This window comes from Petaurus breviceps, unplaced genomic scaffold (assembly GCF_028583685.1).
Source record: "Petaurus breviceps papuanus isolate PSGF00001 unplaced genomic scaffold, PetGlider_PUasm1.0 126, whole genome shotgun sequence".
Taxonomy (NCBI): Eukaryota; Metazoa; Chordata; class Mammalia; order Diprotodontia; family Petauridae; genus Petaurus; species Petaurus breviceps.
Window position 1 is genome coordinate 55,549,056 of NW_027185655.1, and position 17,536 is coordinate 55,566,591.

The 17,536-nt window shown below is 37.2% G+C and overlaps 1 protein-coding gene and 1 non-coding gene across 5 annotated transcripts in view; one reads left to right on the plus strand and one right to left on the minus strand.

The window, feature by feature from the left end:
* Positions 1-17,536, minus strand: part of STOX2 (storkhead box 2) — a 317,208-nt gene that overhangs the window by 238,940 nt on the left and 60,732 nt on the right. The window lies entirely within an intron of this gene.
* LOC138171212 (U6 spliceosomal RNA) lies at positions 14,872-14,978 on the plus strand. The gene has a single exon (XR_011170823.1). It is a non-coding gene; the product is annotated as a U6 spliceosomal RNA (small nuclear RNA).

Consider the following 17,536-nt stretch of genomic DNA (forward strand, 5'->3'; position numbering starts at 1 on the left):
ATTTTTGCTTTTAATTATATCCCTTTCTCTTCCTACATCTCTTTCAACTCTTGTACATACTTGTTTTGACATGAAGCGATGTGGGTGGGGAAGGAGACCCATGAGACCCAAGAACACATTTGTTCCTGAGAAAATGGAATTTTACTTAGGAAAAAAAAGAAGCACAGGGAAAAAATAAAATCATTAAGTTACAATGACATTTTTATTAGGAAAAAAAAGGATAAGTTGACAGTCTTGTAGCAAGGGGACAGACAAAAGGCTCTACTGGTACCCTCAGAATGTCAGGAGAAAGTGAAGAAGGCCCTGATGACTTGATGCCCCCTACCCTCTGGAGTGAATTTGTGGGAGGACTTGGACAAGAGTCACACAGAATGGATGATACATCAGTGAAGAAAGACCCACATTTGTAAGATCAAGTAGAGAATCTGAATAAGCTACCACCTGAGCTAGGCAGCTAGTGGACAGTGCCAGGCCTAGAGTGAGGAAGAACTGAGTTCAAATCTGACTCTTGTCACTTACTAGCTATGTGACCCTGGGAAAGTCACTTAACCAAGTTTGCCTCAGTTTCCTTATCTATAAAATGAACTGGAGAAGGATGGCAAACTGATCCAGTATTTTTGCCAAGAAAACCCCAAATCAGGGCAGCTAGTTGGTGCAGTAAATAGAGAACTGACCCTGAAGTCAGGAGGACCTGAGTTCAAATCTGGCATCAGACACAACACTTACTAGCTGTGTGACCTTGGGCAAGTCACTTAACCCCAATTGCCCTGCCTTCCCCCTCCAAAAAGAAAAGGAAAACCCCAAATGACATCACGGAGAGTCAGATGCAACTTAAACAACAATGCACTCTGTGATCCAATTATATGCACTGGTCTTTGTTGTTCCTCATACATGACATTAAAGCTCTGGTCTTTACCTTTGCAGTGGCTGTCATTCAGTCAATGAGCAGTTATTAAGCCCCTGCTGTGTGCCAGGCACTGCACTAAGTGCTAGGGGCAGAAAGAAAGAAGGTAAGGAGTCTTTGCCCAGGGTCACACAGCTAGTACATATCAGAGGCAAAATCTAAGTCTTAAATCTAAGTCTTCCTAACCGTGAGGCTGGCTTTCTATCCAATACATTATGCTGTCTCTCTGCATCATTTCTAAAGTCAGCACTAGTAGCGTCCTAAAACATGGTAATGATCACCATGTATCTTTCCATTGACCTTTGGGATGCTTGTGATCTTGATACATCCAAGATGGTGGTAGTCTATGACTTACAGTAATCTCTGGATATTGATGTCAAGGAGATGGGCACTGGGCTGCAGGGACTATTTTGTGATCACTGAAATTAACTTTCCCAAATGATATCCAACCAATATCTTTCTATCAATGGCAAAGTTAGATGGAAAAATACTTTATTTTTTAAAGGCTATTGTGATCTCCTATTCCATTTGTCAGAGTATCTCAATCTTAAAGGAAAGTAAAAAAAATAAGAAGAAACATTATATCTAGACATACATTACTGTGAAGCTAAACTAAATGGACTAAAACCAAATACCAACAGTTACTAAGAAGATAGTGAGAAAAAATCCTATGGTTGGGTGAGGTGAAAAAGAGTTGAGCCAGGTAGATGGTACATATCTGCAATCTCTACTCCTAGGAATGCTTGAGCTCAGGAATTCTGAGTTGTAGTAAGTAATGATACTTAGAGGTACAAACCAAGTATGGCAACAATATGGTGCCACTAGAAGTAGAAAAGCCATCAGGCAGCCTAAGAAGGAGTAACCCAGCCTAGGTCAGAAAACGGAGCACGTCAAAGCTGCCATAACCAATCAGCAGATGGGCTGCTGCACTTCAAGCCTGGGAAAGATGGAGAGACCCAGTTCCCAAGAAAAAAAGAAAGAGGAAAAAGGAAAAGGAGAAAAAAATAATATGAGAGCATATTCTAACCAACCACACTGAAAAAATTAAGCAGATGAAAATTACAGTCTACTGAATTAATCCATCAATAAGAATATCTTGGACCCTGGGACGGCTAGGTGGCACAGTGAGTAAAGCGTCTGCCCTGGAGTCAGGAGGACCCGAGTTCGGTTCCAGCCTCAGACACTTAACACCCACACACACAAAAACTAGCCGTGTAACCTTAGGCAAATTACTTAACCCCAATTGTCTTCCAAAAGGCAAAAAGGAAAAAAGAATATCTTGGACCAATATTAGAAGGACAATAAACTGATCAGAAAACTGAGTAGGAGGACAGGAACTTGGATATAACTTGAGAAAATGTACAATGTTCTTAATAATCACAAAATACTCAGTGCTATATCCACCTTATTAACAAAAATATTATCTTAATGATACTATAGCTGCAAATCATGGAGAACAATGATTTTAGAATGAAAGCTTCAACACATTAATAACAATTAACATATGAGAAAGGAAATCAACAGCATATGAGACTAGAAAAACAAAATGGTCAAAGCCCAAGTGATACATTGCTACCCCCTAGAATATTAGGAGAATATCAGAGGAAATCCCAGATCACAATCCTCTAGGGAAGCTTTATGGGAAAACCTGGACAAAGATGGCACACGAAAAAGCACAGAGATTACAAATGTAATCTGCTTTGGATGAGAAATACCTACATGATCCAAGTCCAATTATCTGCCAGAAAATACCAAAAATGACTCAATAATCGGCACTTTTAGCTTTTTGTTCAAATATCCAAACACATTCCTAACTAAGTAGCTTGGCTCATTTACTTGTGGTAGTTGTATTTTTCTTTATTTCTTTTTTTAAATAAGATGAAGTTGGGGTGGCTAGGTGGCGCAGTGAATAGAGTACTGGCCCTGGAGTGAGAAGGACCTGAGTTCAAATCTGGCCTCAGACACTTAACACAAAAACTAGCCTATGACCTTGGGCAAATCACTTAACCCCAATTGCCCTCCAAAAAGCAAAAACAAACAAACAAAAAATAAGATGAAGTACCTGCTACTTTGAACACACTAAGTATTTAATAAATAAGTTTGCTAAATTAGGCAATCTATATAGCATTGACTCTACATTTTTAAAAAATTGATTTTGCTTTTGCAAAGAGCAAGTTTTTGCTATATGCCTATGGCAACTACATATCTAGCAAGGTCAGCTGCTTATATCTTCAAATACATGAATTTCATACATATGCTCAATGAAATGAGAAATTATCTAGGTAGTAGCTTTTTTACATATCTGTGTTTCAATGTGTGAAAAGATCAAGTTGATTCTACAATCCTATTACTGTCTGTTTGACTAACTTTACTTATAAGGGGAAATGAGCATCAGCACATGAAAAGTACAAAGCTACAATGCTTTCAGGAATGAATGATAAGATGTCTTTTGGCATCCAAATTTTTCCATTTGACTGCATCTCTGAAATTACATTATGAAAAAAACAAGAGAATATAATTATATATATTACACACATAGACACACACATCTTCTCATTTAACTTTGCAGAAAAGCAAATAAAAGCAAAGTCAGGTAAAACTCTAGAATCATATCACACCCTTCTTTATCGGGATGAAATCTGTTCATCCAATAAACTCTCAAAACAGCCTGGTAGTTCTTAATCAAATGATATTCCTGACCTATTCAAGTTGACCCATTTTAGTGCACAAAGTATATATATTTTCAAGGGATATGACTAGCTATACAGGTTCTATACTTACTTTCTAAATCTATTAACTATATTAATGCCTAGCTTAGTTGGCAGTTTATCACAAAGATACCAACTGCTACACAATCTTCACAAACAGTCAAAAAGACATTAATAGGAAGTTTTTGAAAGAAAAAAATCTAAGCTATCAACAATCATATGAAGAAATGTTCTAAATTACTGATAATTAGAGAAATGCAAATTAAAACAATTCACATGATTCTGAGGTTCAACCTCACATTCATCAGATGGGCAAAGGTAACCAAAATAAATGACAAATGCTAGAGGGCATATGGAAAAATAGGTTTATTCATGCACTATTAGTAGAATTGTAAACTAATCTAGTCATTCTGGAAAGCAATTTGGAATCATATTCAAAAAGCTATTAAACTGTGCATACTCTTTGACCCAGAAATACTACTATTAGATATTCCAAAGAGATCAAAGAAAGAGGAAAAAGATGCATAGGTACAAAAACATTACTGGCAGTTCTTATCATGGTGGGAAAGATAGAAACTGAAAGGGTGCTCATCAGTTGGGGAATGGCTGAAAAGTTATGCAAAATGGAATGTTAGTTTGGTATAAAAATGATGAAGAGGATAGTTTTAGAAAAACCTAGAAAGACTTCTATGAACTGATGCAAAGTGAAGTGAGCAGAAACAAAATGATTTATACAATAACAACAATAATTTTAAGACAAATATCTTTCAAAGGCTTAAAAACACTGACCAACAAAATAGAAAAAAACCAGAGTTCCAGAAGACTCATGAAACATACTACCCACCTTCAGATAGAGAGGTATTAGACTCAGAGTGTAAGCTGAAAGTCTTGGGAGATGGGAAGGTGGAAACAGGCATGGCTAATAGGGGAATGTTTTGATTAACTGTATATATGTAAGTTTTGCTGTTTTTGTTTCATTTCGTTTTCTTAGTGGGTGGAAAGGAAAGATGAGAAAGAAAGAATTCAGAACTGAAAATAAAGTAAAATTGAATTTTTTGAAAAAGTCACATGGGAATTGGTTGTGTGGCCAGGAATAAAGCACTAGCTATAGTCAAGTTTCCAGGTACTCTCATCTCCCTTCAGAAGCAGTTTATATCCTGGCTTCCTAACAATACAGGACTGAACCATAAGTCACTCAAGATGTTTATGGAAACATACACAGATACACCACATGAACTCTTGATTGACTGTCCCAACAGTAAATTTTGTTCAACAACCTAAACCATACATACCACCAAAAGAGAAAACAGGAAGGGAAAAGGCTAGGCCATTAATTTACCAGATTTTTCTAACATCCCTTTCATACACTATCCTGAAATTCTCACTAGGGTTGTGCTGGCTTTTTTTTTTTAAAGCAATTGGGGTTAAGTAACTTGCTCAAGGTTACACAGCCAGTTATTTCTGGGTGTGGTGCTAAGTATCTGAGCCCGCATTTGATCCCAGGTCATCCCGACTCTGGGGCCAGTGCTCTTACTCACTGTGCCATCTGGCCACCCCATGTGCTGGTTTTTCTAGTCAGTCAGTGAGTCAGTCAATAAACATTTAGTAAGCAGTTACCGTGAGCCAGGCACTGTCTTAAGTGCTGGGGCTAAGATTGGCAAAAGATAGTCCCTGCCCTCAAGGAGTTTCCAATCTAACTGGAGACACCTACAAGTAAAATTTGTGCTCACCTCTTCTCTGCTTTCCAATTCTTATTCTAAGAATATTAATTAGTGGGACAGCTAGGTGGTACAGTGAATAAAGCACCGGCCCTGGAGTCAGGAAGACCTGAGTTCAAATCCTGCCTCAGACACTTGACACTTACTAGCCGTGTGACCTTGGGCAAGTCACTTAACCCCAATTGTCCTCCAAAAGACAAAAAAATAAAAATAAAAAAGAATCATGATTAGATCGGTACTACAAATGGTTAGAGACAGTCCATTGTCTGCCCTATCCTCCACTCACCACCTTTAGAACTTGAACAAATCAAAATTCCCTTCCTTGACTATCACTGCTTTCTATGTGTGGTCTCCATCATTAGATTATAAGATCCTTGAGGGAAGAGGCCATCTTACTTTTAAATCTATATCACATAGTAAATGCTTAATAAATACCTTTGTGTTCATTCATTCACAGTAATATAGAAACATAAAGATAAAAGGAAAATGGAAGTAGACTGGTACAGGGGGAAGAGTTTTGGACCTAAAGTTGGAAATTCTAAGTTTAAGTTCTGTCTCTTCCATGATTTTTTTTACTTCAGAAAAGTGACATTAAATAAAAGCCACCTTTATGAGCCTGAACTTTCTCATCTGTAAAATGAAAATGTTGGACTGGATCTCATGGATTCCTTTCAGGGCTAACATTGTATATAGGCTTTACAATTTTAAAAAATCATTTCCATCCATTAGTTTATTCAATCCTTACAGCAACCCTGTAAGGTAGAGAGGTTTTTTTTTATCATAATCTGGGGAAACTTGATGCATATAAAACAGAAATAAACTATACATTGAAAGATAATGTTACATAGCAAATTGAAAGCTGAATTTAAAGTCAAGAAGACCAGAGTTCAAATCCTACTTCTGATAAATACTAACTGTGAGCTGAGCTCAGTCAGGGCTCTCAAGCAACTCAGACTAGAAATTGGAGAAAAGGTATCACCTGAACTGGTAGAGGGAATTTCCTTACTGGGAATTTCCTATATTAATGAAGTCATAGGTCTTTAAAAAAAACCAACAATGAGTAACATCTACACATACATACATGCATACATACAGACATACACACATGCATATACATATGTGTGTGTATATACATATCTTGACTGCCTGAATTATTGGCATAAGTGAGGAAAAACAGACAGGCAGACAGAAACAGAGAAAAAGACACAGAAAAAGAAAGCATCAGAGAAAGACAGCAGAGATTGAGAAGGAAAGAGAGAGAAAGAGAGACAGAGACAAAGACAGAGAGACAGAGAATGAGAATTACTATAAGGAGTGAGGACTAAGCCAAGATAATTGAAGCAATTACTATTTCAATATTATCATTAAATAATAAATAATAATAATGACTCAAATGCAAACTGCAGAAGCCAGGTTATAAGAGGGATGGGGTAGGAGGCGCGCCACCTGGCGGCCAGCTCAGACACATCACTCTCAACGCCTATCCACTTTCCCTTATCACGTTTGGCAGCACCAAAGCAAAGGGCCACAGTATTATTATGTCTATTTTATAGATATGGAAACTGATGCTGAGAGAATTTGAGGTCTCTTGATTCCAAATCCACCTTTTTTCTGTTACTCTTATATCTTGAGACATGGAAGACAAACATTCCAGACATTTCTCTGGAATAGCTACAGAATCACAAGATATTTGTACTCAAGAGGGTCATCTGGTCCAACACCTTCATCATATTGCTGAGGAAACTAAGGCCCAGACAAGTTACAATGACTTATCCAAGGCCACACACTAATTAGTGTCAGGGCCAGGATTCAAATCCTGTTCTTCAGTCTTTCAATATCATAAATCAGAAAAATCAAGTCCTCAAGTTTATAAATTTGAATGCTATCCCTTCTGCCTTTCTTTTCTGGAGTCCCTCTAGTAGAATTGCTAACCAGAAGAGAAATAACTAAAAGGAAAAGCAAATAGTCTGGTCAATACTCTTCAGGTACCAAGAATGACTTCCCACCCCTTTCTCTAAAACACACACACACACACACACACACTTAACCACAAAACATGAAATTCTACAGAGATGAATAGTCATGATTTTTAGTCATCAGACTGTCTCAGAATGTACTCCATCCCCTACTGCCAATTGGATATTTCAAACTTTATGTGCTAAAAACATCTCAAATTTAAAATGTCTAACACTGAACTCATTCTTTTTTCTCACAGACTTTTCCTTCTTCCAATCCTATTTCCATTTTTAAAAAAAGTACTACCATTCTTCCAGTCTTCCAAGTTCATAATCATGTTTTTTGTCCTTAACTTTTCAATCTCCTTCATTCTACGTATCCAATCAACATCTCAAACTTAACATGTTCAAAATGAAGCTTATCTTCTGCCTCCTCCAAATGTTCCTTTTTATCTTGGTTGAGGCCACCACCATACTTTCCATCTCCCACTTTTGCAACCTCAGACCACCCTTGACCATTCTTTCTCCTTCATCCCCTATAATCAATCAGTTGCTAAGTTTAGTCATTTCTACCACCATATCGTATCATATCATCTCTTTTTTTTTTAAAACTGTTTGATTTGATCTCCAATGCCCTTTCAATTCTCAAGTTCTATGTATGACTCTATATTAAACAGTTTCTATGAATAGCAGGTTACCAACCCCTCTCCATTCCTTTGCTCATACTGACCTCTAGTGCTGAGAATGGAAAACTAAGGATTGTTTTAAGTCTTGCACCTGAAACAAGCTTAGATGTGAATAATCGCCAATTCAGACTGAAGCCAACTGATAACCCATCATACCTAGAAGTAAATGAGTAACCTTAAACCACTTGGGAATTCTTTGTTGTTATTGTTCAGTAGTTTCAAGTTGTGGCCCCATTTGGAGTTTTCTCAGCAAAGATACAGGAGCGGTTACCTTCTCCAGCTCATTTTACAGATGAAGAAACTGAGTCAAACAGGATTAAGTGACTTTCCCAGAGTCAAAGAGCTAATAAGTATCTGAGGCCAGATTTGAACTCATGAAGATGAGGCTTCCTAATTCCAGACCCAGCACTCTTATCCACCATGCCACCTAGCTGACCAGTGTAATTTACTCTTTCACAACATTAGGCAGGGACTTTTATCGTGTCATCCTTTCAATGGTATAACAAAATTCCACTAAAGTTTTCCTCCAGTGCTATCAGTTCTAAGAGTCTACCATTTTGTGATCAAGGATAATTTCCTCAAAAAAAGTCTTCTCTAACTAATCTATTCCTGAGGATTGTGACCCCTTCCTAAGATTTCCCTCACTGCTTGGAAGGGCTTGGATTCACCATGTTTTTGGTCCTTGAATTAACCTAGCCCTGCACCAAGATGTGAGTTCTCCAAGATCAGGGTCTATATTTCCTCTTTCTCTGTCTCTCTGGTGTGAAGATTATACTTAGTTATTAACAAATACCTCAGTAGAACACAAGTGTCATGTTGAAAAGGTTTCAAGGATGGGAACCACATTGGACTCTTCCAGTCATCCAAGGACAAGACAAACTAAGTCCCACTGCTAAGCTCATCACTGATTTTTTTTTCCAGTACAACTCATAAATACCCTATGCTAAGGAGCAGTGGAAGAAATATACTCAGAGCAATGAAATCACAGATCTTTCAAAACATTAAATTATAAGTAACAACAACTCATTCACTATGTAGCCAAGTCAAAGTTTCAGACAGTGATCAAATGGAAGGGATTGTAAGAGAAGCTTTTCTCTCCTGTAATCTAAATCACCTATGTCAGTCAGTCAATAATCATATCATCACTTTTTCTTGAAGGAAGGGAAAGAGGAACAAATGAGGATGCAAAGCAGGAGTCACATTCCTTTGCTCAAATATATAAATGAAAAGGTATCAAGCAAAGCAAAAATGACAAATTAGAAAAGTCAGTGTCAGAGGACCCACAGAAAGACAAGCATATCAATACTTTGTTGGTAGAGTTGTGAATTTGTTCAACCATTCTGGAAAGCAACTTATATTGCTAAGAAAGTGACTGAAACATCTGTCCACCACTCTATGACCAGACTGCTAGGTACATGTGCCAAGAAAGTCAAAGAGAGAAAGGTTCCCTAAGCACCAAAATCATCATAGCAGCATTTTTGGAGGTTGCAAGATACTAGAAACAAAATAAATATCTCTTAGATAAGATAGACAATAGGGTGTAGAAATCTATCTTCCCCTAAAGAAAAATAGAAGGAAAGGGGATAAGAGAAGTGGGAAGTGATAGAAGGGAGATAAAGTTGGGAGAAGGAGGGGTAATCAGAATGCACACAATCTTGGGGTGTGGAGAGGGGAGAGATGGGGAGAAATTTTGGAACTCAGAATTTTGAGGAAGTGAATGTTGAAAACTAAAAATAAATTAACTAATAAAAAAAATTTCACATTAAAAAATGATGTCCCTTGAATAGAGACTGGCTAAACTAATTGAGGTACATGATTGGAATGAAACATATTTGTGTCATAAAAGAATATTAAGAATTCAGAGAAGAATTAGATTTATATGAACAAATGCAAAGTGAAGTAAGCAGACCCTAGAAGGCAATATCCACATGACAACAACAATGTAAAATGAAATAACAAAAAAAATACTCTTAATCAATAAATCAATCAACCAACAAACATTTATTAAGCACCAGCTATGTACCAGGAGGCACCATGCTAAGTGCTGGGAATACAAAAAGGCAAAAGGCAATCCTATATGAGGAAATGAACCTCCTCTGTTTGCTGAAGTGTTGAATGTCAGATTTGGCTGATGGATTGACTAGTTTTATTAAACTACTTTTTCTTTTTCATCCTTTGTTTTAAGAGTTGTTAACTGGTTAGAAGGATGGAGAAGGACGCATGGTGATGGAACAACTGTCACCAATAAAAATTTAAATTTGTTAAAGGAATAAAGAGACAAATCAATATAACACAATCAGAAAGTAAGATGGGACGTCAAGGGCCACCCAGCCCAAACAGGAATTCTCACTACAATATCTCTACAAGTAATTATCCAACTTTTGCTTTAAGACCTCCAGTGAGGGTTGACATATAACCTCCAAGTGCAACCCATTATGCTTTGGGGTGACTGTAATTGTTATGAAGATTCTTATATCACCTCTACATTTTTTCCTCTTCAAAGCTTCCATCCATTGCTCCTGGTCCTGCCTTCAAGCACCTCTAGGAATCTAATCCTTCTTCCACACCTCAAATACTTTAAGACAAATATCATATCCCATCTCAGGCTTCTCTTTCCCAAGCTAAACAGGTCAAATTCCTTCAATAACACTATATTGATGCCTTTTATTCTCTCCAACATACTAATATCCTATTAAAATTTGATGCCTAGAAATGAATACAAAACTCCATGTGGGGTCTGACCAGAGCATACTTGGATTAATGTCTCCCATTCTCCAGGATGCCAAGCTTCTTTTGCTTCTCATAATGCAGTCTAAGATCCCATTAACTGAAATATCAAACTATTGACTTTTTATAAGCTTAAAATTCACTAAAATTCCCAAATCTTTTTGTAGATGGGTGTTATCTAGCCATACCTCTATCTTAAACTTGTGACATTGATTATTTGATCCCAAGTATAAGATTTTACATTTATCCCCATTCAGTTTTATATTATTAAATTCTGACCTGTCAAAATCTTTTAAGCAAGTCTATATTGATGAAATTGAAAAAGGAAAAATTAAAAAGCTCAGCAACTCAGTCAACAAATGTTAATTCAATATTTACTATGCTCCAGGCACTATGCTCATCCCACCAATGGATTAGTCTTTCTATAATTGAATGTCATTTTTTTTAAGTTAAAATGGTTCTTGGCAGTATCTTCCAATGCTCAGAATTAATTTAACTCTGATATTTGCATTGTAATCATTATTTATCATTCTAATTTATACATGGGGCATGGAAATCAAGAATGCAATCTTCTTAAATATAACATTTGCAATATAAAAAATAACATAGATTACAACCTTAAAATTAAAAATCAAGGCAGTCTGTTATTTTACAGGATTATGGTATTAAATGAGGGCAGTGAACATAGTATTATCCTACAATCTCAAATGCACATTTCCCATTCTTTGCTAATCCAGTCCCATAGTAAACTCCTATCCAACATCTTATCAGGGTTGAGAATTGACCATGAGTTTCTAGAAAGTTATGCTAGTCAACTTTAGTCAAATCCTACACAGCTAAGGAAACTTCCAATGACTCAGATAGTATGTTTTTTAACCAAGAACTAGCTTAGATAAGTAAAGAAAGGTTCATGACCAGAGGCTTAGCAGCAAGAGATGATTTTGCTTTGTGGTCACAGAAATTCATTAAACTATCTCCTATGACAAAATGGGGGCTTTAATCCATATTGATGTAGGGGGTAACCATACCAATAGCTAAATCCATGGATCCTTGGGAGTGCCAAAACATTATGGGCATCTAAGAAAAACAATCTGACCTTAGGGCTACATTAAGAAAAACCTAGGAAGGCTATAGTCCTGCTGTACTGCATTCTAATCAGACCACATCTCAAGTATATTCAGTTCTGGGCACATTTTAAGAATGATGTTGATAAGCCAAACACATCCAAAGAGGAAAAAGGCAACCAGAATGATTGAATATGGCATAGTGGATTAGTCAGAAAGACTTGGGTTCTAATCCTGCCTTATATACTTATTAGCTATGTGACCCTGAGTTAATCATTTCAATTTCTCTGTACCTCAGTTTCCACATTCGTAAATGAGTGTTGAACATGGAGATTCCTTTCCCATTCTAAATCTATAATCCCATGTAATTCAATATTTCCTTCTATGAACTCAACAGAACTAATGACTGATTATGATACCAGAATACCACCTAATATGAGTTAGACAATGCTTTTTCTGCCCAGTCATTGCCAGGTAGAAGGATGGAACTAGGGGCAAGTGGGACTGGCAGAAGTATTAATTTTATTTTAATTCATTATGAGTAATAATTAGTAGTAATAATAGTTCATATTTATGTAGTGCTTTAAGATTTATAAAGTACTTTCCTCAAAACTCTGAGTTAAGTAGTACAAGAATTATTATCCTCATTTTGCAGATGAGGAAACAGATTCAAAGAACTTAAATGATTTGCCCGGGTTCATATATTTGGCAGAATAAGTAGAAAACTGGAGAAAGTAATATAGATCTCTTGACTCCAAATCCATTTGATTAATTCAATTAAAGCAAACATTTACTAAGCACCTATTATGTACCAGGCATGGTTAGGCACAGAGAATTTTTCAGTTGTTTCAGTTGTGTCCAACTCTTCCTGACCCCATTTGGGGCTTTCTTGGCAAAGATACGGGAATGGTTTGCCATTTCCTTCTCCAGCTCATTTTACAGATGAGGAAACTGAGGTAGACAGGGTTAAGTGATTTGCCCAAGGTCACACAGCTAGTAAGCATCTGAGGCCAGATGTGAACTCAAGAAGATGAGTCTTTCTGACTCCAGGCCTGGTGCTCTATCCACTGTGCCACCTAGCTGTTAAGCACTGACAACACAAAGATAAAAACAAAAGAAGGTCACACTCTAATAAGGGGAGAAGGCAGGTGCACAGATAAGACAAAAGAGAAATCAGAAAATGTGTTCAAGGATTAATGAAGAAAGGCTAGAACACGAACAGCTGTGGCTTAATAGAGAAAACTGCACCTGCGCTGAGCCTTGAAGGAAGGGAAAGACTTTTGCAGACAGCCTGAAAAGGCTGTGAGTTGAGGGCATGGAGAAGGGCTTCTGCTAATGTTCAGAGGAGGAAAGATGGCACGTTGGGTTCAAGGAAGAGCTAATAGTCCAGAATGGCTGCAACACAGACTGTGTGAAGAGCTAGGAAGAAATCATTTAAATACCTAAGTTTATATTTTATCCTAGAGGCAAGAGGGAGACAGTGAAGGTGTTTGAGCAGGATAGTGACATCATCAGATCTGTGGAAGATTGTTTTGACAGATGTATGAGGGATGGACTGGAGCAAGTGGCATCCAAGAGCTGTTGCAGCCAAGACCCCAGGCAGGATTCATGGAGAAGGGAACATCAGCAGGGAGGAGAATGTAACATTGATTGAATTTGATGAGATTTTTGTCTTTCATTTTTCAATTCCATCATTATTGGTTTAGTTAAAAGATGCGACAGGCTGAACCTAATGAGATGAAATGTAATGAGAATATATGTAAAATCTTATACTTGAGTTCAAAAAGTCAATGTCAGGGACAGCTAGGTGGCAGAGTGAATAGAGCACTGGCCTCGAATCAGGAGGACCTGAGTTCAAATCTGACCTCAGACTTTTAACACTTACTAGCTGTGTGACCTTGGGCAAGTCACTTAACCCTAATTGCCCTGCCTTCCCCCCTCCAAAAATAACAAAAAACAAAACAAAAACAAACAAAAAAAGTCAATGTCACCACAAGCAGGCTCTCCTTTACCCCCACATGAGGCTTTTGGGGAAGGGGAAGAGGTTTCAATGAAGAACCATAAACTATTTAGTGAAAGGAGCAGTTAGATTGCATATGAAAATTCTGCATGAATTTGTAAATGTTATTATCCTTATTCTGTAGAAGGAGAAAAAGAGATTGAATGAGATCAATTATACAAGGGGTTAAATGAGTTGATCTCACTCAATAAGCTGGATGGTACAGTGGATAAATCCCTGGGCTTGGAATCAGGAAGACTTATCTTCTTGAGTTCAAATCTGGCTAGCCTCAGCCACTTACTAGCTGTGTGACCCTGGGCAAGTCACTTAATCCTGTTTGCCTCCGTTTCCTCACCTGTAAAATTAACTGGAGAAGGAAATGGCAAACCACTCCCATATCTTTGCCAAGAAAACCTCAAATGGAGTACAAAGATTCAGACGTGACTGAACAACAAAAGTAACTCAGAGCTTCTGACTATATCATGTAAACTATCTATGTTCCCAGATCTCCATTCAAGTCTTAGGGAACCTGGATTCTCTAAGGCTTTGGTAGTTAAACATGCTCTCTGGCATATCTTACTAAATTAAAAAGACTTTTAGTTGGAGGTAAGGACAAACTCTGTGTCTCATATAGGAGACCAAACTCACTCAATTCAGAGAGGCTCATCATCAGAAAGTTGGCCACCAGGGGATAACATTTGGGGGGCACTTCAGCAATTAAGTGGTCTACTAAAGCATGGAGGGACAGCCTATTCAGAGAGACTTCAGAGAGAGGATATATACTTACAAAATCACAGGTCTTTAGAACTTAATGATTCTAGAATTCTCTCAAGGAATTCTGAGAATGTTTGTGGTTTAGCCTGTATGCAAATGACCATTTGAGAGCAAACTAGAGAAACCAAAAGGTCGACATGAAAGAAAAATTTCTGAAGATGAATGTCATCTTACCTGAAAGTCACAGTATCTCTGGGACTGTGGGCTCTGATGTATAGAGATGTATGGGACCTAGAAGGTTGAAAATTAGGGGACTGGAGTGGAGAGGGGGGAATCATTGTAGGAGAGGCATGGGTTGTGGGAATGGTGTGTGAGTTGTGGTAAACCTGGGAGCTAGTGCTCACTTCAGCAGCACATATACTAAAATGGAAATAATATAGAGAGGATTACCATGGCCCCTGCACAATGATGACATGTAAATTCATGAAGCATTCCATACCTTTTCCTCTTTCCCATTTTTCATTCCATTGGTTATAATGCTTCTTTACAACCTAATATTTAATGTGAAGGTATTTGTAGATCCTATATTTGATTGCATGCTGCCACGGGAGGGGGAGGAAGAAGAGGGAGGTGGAGAAAATTTGATACTCAAGGGATTGTGGAACTGAATGTTATAAACTAAAAGTAAATAAATTAATTTAATTTTTTTTAAATTCTGTAGCTAGAGGCTCCCAGACTTCAGTAAGATCTTGCTTTTGACCTCATGGTCTGAAGGATTTTATCTGGACCTGGTCCAACCTGAATACTTACATTTAATAGACTATATAAAGCAGCAGTCATCAAAACTAATTAGGTACACAAGACACAGCAGTCAATGACTATAGTAATCTACTGTTTGATAATCCCAAAGACTCCAACTTCTGATATAAGAAGTCACTATTTGACAAAAACTACTGGGAAAACTGGATAATAGTATGGCAGAAACTAGGCATAGACCAATATCTTAAACCACATACCAAAATAAAGTCTAATGGGGTGCACAATCTAGATATAAAGGCTGATACTGTAAGCAATCTGGGATAGCAAGAAATAATTTGCCTGTCAGATTTATGGAGAAGGAAAAAATTTATGACCAAACGAGTTAGAGAGCATTACAAATGAGAAAATAGATAACTTTGATTACATTAAACTTAAAAGTTTTGTACAAATAAAGCCAATGTAATCAAGATTAGGAGGAAAGTGGAAAATTGGGAAAGAATTTTTAAACCAGTGTCTCTGATAAAGGCCTTATTTCTAAAATATACAGAGAACTGAGTCAAATTTATAAGAATACAAGTCATTCCCCAACTGATAAATGGTCAAAGGATATGAAGAGGCAGTTTTCAGAGAAAGAAATTAAAGATATCTATAAATATATGAAAAAATGCTTTAAATCACTATTGATTAGAGAAATGAAAATCAAAACAACTCTGAGGTACCACATCTCACCAGCCAGATTGGCTAAGATGACAAAACAAGAAAATGATAAATGTTGGAGAGGATGTAGAAAAATGGAACACTGATGCAATGTTGGTGGAGTTGTGAACTGATCTAACCATTCTGGAGAGCATTCTGGAACTATGCCCAAAGGGTTATAAAAAAGTGCATACATTGGGGCAGCCAGGAACACAGCGAGTAAGAGCACTGGCCCCAGTGTCGGGATGACCTGGGGATCAAATCCGGGCTCAGATACTTAGCACCACACCCAGAAATAACTGGCCATGTAACCTTGAGCAAGCTACTTAACCCCAATTGCTTTTTTAAAAAAGTGCATACACTTTGAACTAGCAATACAACTTCTAGGGCTGTATCCCAAAGAGATCATACATGTGGCAAAAGAACCTGAATGCACAAAAATATTATAGCAGCTCTTTTTTGTGGTGGAAAAGAATTGGAAATCAAGGGGATGCCCATCAATTGAGGAATGGATAAACAAGTTGTGGATATGAATGTAATGGAATACTATTGTGCTATATGAAATGAAGAGCAGATAGACTTCGTAATAACCTAGAAAGACTTATAAAAACTAATGCTGAGTGAGGAGAGCAGAACCAGGAGAACTTTGTACACAATTACAGACACCTTGTATCTGTGAAGACTAACTTTGATAGACTGGGCTCCTCTCAGCAATGCAAGGCTATAATACAACTCCAAAAGACTCATGATGGAAAAGGCTATCCACATCCAGAGAAAGATGTATGGAGTCTGAATGCAGATTGAAGCAAACTGCTTACTCTCTCTCTCTTTTGTTTTGTTTCATTTTGTTCCTTCTTTCTCATTGTTCATCCCATTGGTTACAATTCTTCTTTACAACTTGACTACTGTTTAATGAGAAGGTATTTATAGAACCTATATCAGATTTCATGCCACCATGGTGAGGGAGGGGAGGTTAAGAGGGGGAGAAAATTTGGAACCCAAGGGATTGTGGAACTGAATGTTGTAAACTAAAAGTAAATAAATAAATAAAAGAAAAAGAAGAGATAAAAAGTAATAATTCATACAAATGAGGCATAAAAGAAAGAAATGATACAGAAGAAGCAAGTGGGAGAGAGGTCGGGTAGTGCTAGAACCTTACTCTCATCAGGAAATGGTTAAAAAGGGAACAACATATATATATAGAAGGGTATAAAAGTCTTCTAAATTCAGAAAGAAATAAGAGGGTGGGTGGGAAAGGATAAGGGAGAGACTCTTAGAGGGGTGTGTAGCTTAAGGAATAGAAGGGCAAAGAAGCGCAGGTAGAAGTAAAGTAGAAGAGTGAGGAGGAACAGGGTAAATGGGGTGAGAAAATGGTAAGGAAAAATAGGAAGGAGGAAAATATACAACAAATAATTACAGCTTAGAGTGTGAATGGGATGAATTTACCCATAAAATGAAAATGGATAGAGATTAAAATTTTTAATTTGACAATGTGTTGCTTTCAGAAAACTAAAAATGAGAGATACATACAAAGATAAAATAAAGTGCTGGAGTAGAATTTATTATATAAAAAATATGGGTAGTAATCATGATCTCCTACAAAATT